General features: G+C 39.4%; 1 pseudogene; it reads right to left on the reverse strand.

Moving 5' to 3' along the window:
* Positions 1-1,292: 1,292 nt before the first annotated feature.
* LOC136157260 (small ribosomal subunit protein uS11-like) lies at positions 1,293-1,743 on the reverse strand (annotated as a pseudogene).
* Between the last annotated feature and the right edge of the window lie 1,510 nt (positions 1,744-3,253).

Genomic DNA, 3,253 nt, shown 5'->3' on the forward strand with positions numbered 1-3,253 from the left:
GAAACAGTGAGAGACGTTATTTTGGGGGGCTCTAAAATCACTGCAGATGGTGACTGCAGCCATGAAATTAAAAGACACTTACTCCTTGGAAGAAATGTTATGACATCTCTAGACAGCATATTAAAAAGCAGAGATTATTTTGCCAACAAAGGTCCGTCTAGTCAAGGTTATGGTTTTTCCAGTAGTCATGGATGGATGTGAAAGCTGGACTGTAAAGAAGGCTCAGCACTGAAGAATTGATGCTTTTGAACTGTGGTGCTGGAGAAAACTCTTGAGAGTCCCTTGGACTGCAAGGAGATCCAACCAGACCATCCTGAAGGAGATCAGTCCTGGGTGTTCATTGGAAGGACTGATGCTAGAGCTGAAACTCCAATATTTTGGCCACCTGATGTGAACTGACTCATTGGAAAAAGACCCTGCTGCTGGGAAAGATTGAAGGCAGGAGGAGAAGGGGATGACAGAGGATGAGATGGTTGAATGGCATCACCGACTCAATGGATATTAGTTTGGGTAAACTCTGGGAGTTGGTGATGGAAAGAGAAGCCTGGTGTGCTTCAGTTCATGGGGTCACAAAGAGTCAGACATGACTGAACTACTGAACTGAACTGAACTGATACATCCATTTTCTTCGCCAAGGGATCTTTCAGACCCAGGGATCAAACTGGTGTCTCCTGCATTGCAGGCAGATTTATAGATATATATAATAAATGTATATATTTAGTTCAGAAATGTCTCAGCAGGCATAATTGCATAAACCTTCAATTAAAGTCAAATTTTTCAATTCAGTGAACTCCTTTATGTTTCCTTTTAGCCTGAATAGCATGAAATACTTTATAGAAGAAAGAATCTGGGAGTTATGGTACACCTCAAGTAATGAAGTTATAAAGCCTTTTGCTTTATGTTATGATATAATTCTACTTTACCCATGTTTTTTTAAATAAGGTTTTAAACCCTTATAATGCCTTCATTTCTGCTGCCACTTAAAAGTCCTAAACCTACCCTTATGTTTTTGCTGTGGTTTGTTTATGAAAGCAGATTGTGTCTATGATACACACAGTCATGCACTTGCTGTTGGATATGCACATGTTTTTTGTGAAGTATAATATTAGCTGGTTTTGAAGAACAAATTAAGACAAACTTATTTATTTTCAACTTATTCAATGTCTTTTTTTCCCCAATGAAGTCTTATCTATATTTATGCTACTAAGTATGTGTGTATTTTCTGTTTATTTTTGTTTTGGCTCGCACTAATACAGTTTGTTAACAGAAAGCAATAATTTGAGGAGACATGTTCATAGATGGTGACCTCTCTCCTTGCAGATACTGTCAGAAGGGGCTAAGATGACATTCTCAACCTGCCTGATCCATCTTCATTCCTGAATGATCAAGGGCTCTGAGGGCTAAGTGTATCACAGGTTAAGGGTTCTTTGGTCTACTTCCTATTATGACCCAGAGTTTGATGTTTAAGACAGTGTTGCCCAGCTCCTTGCAACCCTGAATCACACCCTAGGTGGCCAACATGTTGGCATGTGGAAAGGATTCATTTTTCTCTGACTTAACTGTTATTCCACCACTGACCTGACAGATGATTTCCTGGCCAGAGAGACTAGTCATGTGGATAAAAGTATCATTAAAGGTTGCAAAAATGTGGCAGACACCAAATACATTCTCTCATTTAGCTACCTAAAGTCTAAAGCTGATTACCTGGTCTTTCTTCTTTTCCTCCTTTTTGTGAGATGCCATTACAGTGTATTTTCTTTGGGCTATGCCATGAGAAAACTAATTGTTGTTTCTTATGTACAGGTATGTAAATATGTTATTCAGTTCAGTCGCTCATTCGTGTCTGACTCTTTGTGATCCCATGGACTGCAGCACACCAGGCCTCCCTGTCCATCGCCAACTCCCAGAGCTTGCTCAAACTCATGTCCATCAAGTCAGTGATCCCATTCTACCATCTCATCCTCTGTCATCCCCTTCTCCTCCTGCCTTCAATCTTTCCCAGCATCAGGGTCTTTTCCAGTGAGTTGACTCTTTGCATTAGGTGGCCAAACTATTGGAACTTGAGATTTAGCATCAGTCCTTCCAATGAATATTCAGGTTAGGATTGACTGGTTTGATCTCCTTGCTGTTCAAGGGGCTGTCAAGAGTGTTATCCGGTGCAACAATTCAAAATCATCAATTCTTTGAAGCTCAGCTGTCTCTATGATACAACTCTCACATCTGTACATGATGATTGGAAAAATCACAGCTTTGATTATATGGACCTTTGTTGGCAAAGTGATGTCTTTGCTTTTAAAATACTGTCTAGGTTTGCCATAGTTATTTTTTCCCCCAAAGAGCAAGTGTCTTAAATTAATAGCTGAAGTCACTGACCCCAGTGATTTTGAAGCCCCCCTAAATGAAATCTGTTACTGTTTTCACTTTTACCCCATCTATTTGACATGAAGTGATGGGACCAGATGCCATAATCTCAGTTCTTTTAATGTTGAATTTTAAGCCAGCTTTTCACTCTCTTCTTTCACCCTCATTAAGAGGCTCTTTATTATTTCCCCTTCATTTGCTGCCATTAGAGTCGTATCACATGCATATCTGATGTTGTTGATATTTCTACCTGTAATCTTAATTCCAGTTTATGATTCATCTAGGCCAACATTATTCATGATGTACTCTGCATAGAAGTAAGCAAGCTGGATGATGATATGCAGCCTTGATAAACATCTTTCTCAGTTTGGAACCAGTCTGCTGTTCCGTGTCTGGTTCTAACTGTTGCTCTTGACCTGAATACAGGTTTCTCAGGAGGAGGTAAGGTGGTCTGGTATTCCCCTCTCTTTAAGAATTTTCCAGTTTGTTGTGATCCACACAGTCAAAGGCTTTAGAATAATCAGTAAAGCAAATGTTTTTCCGGAATTCTGTTGTTTTTTCTATAATCTAGAAGATACTGGCAACTTGATTTTTGGTTCCTCTGCCTTTTCTAAGTCCAGCTTGTACATCTGAAAGTGCTCAGTTCACATACCGTTGAAGCCTGATTTGAAGGATTTTGAACACAGCCTTGCTAGCATATGAAATGAGCACAGTTGTATGGTAGTTTGAACCTTCTTCAGCATTTTCCTTCTTTGGGATTTGAGTAAAAACTGACTTTTTCTAGTCCTGTGGCCATTGCTAAGTTTTCCAAATTTGCAGCATATTGAGTAATCACTTTCATAGCATCATCTTTTAGAATTTGGTATAACTTTCCTGGAATTCCATTACCTCA

This window comes from Muntiacus reevesi, chromosome 2, assembly GCF_963930625.1.
Source record: "Muntiacus reevesi chromosome 2, mMunRee1.1, whole genome shotgun sequence".
NCBI classification, from domain to species: domain Eukaryota; kingdom Metazoa; phylum Chordata; class Mammalia; order Artiodactyla; family Cervidae; genus Muntiacus; species Muntiacus reevesi.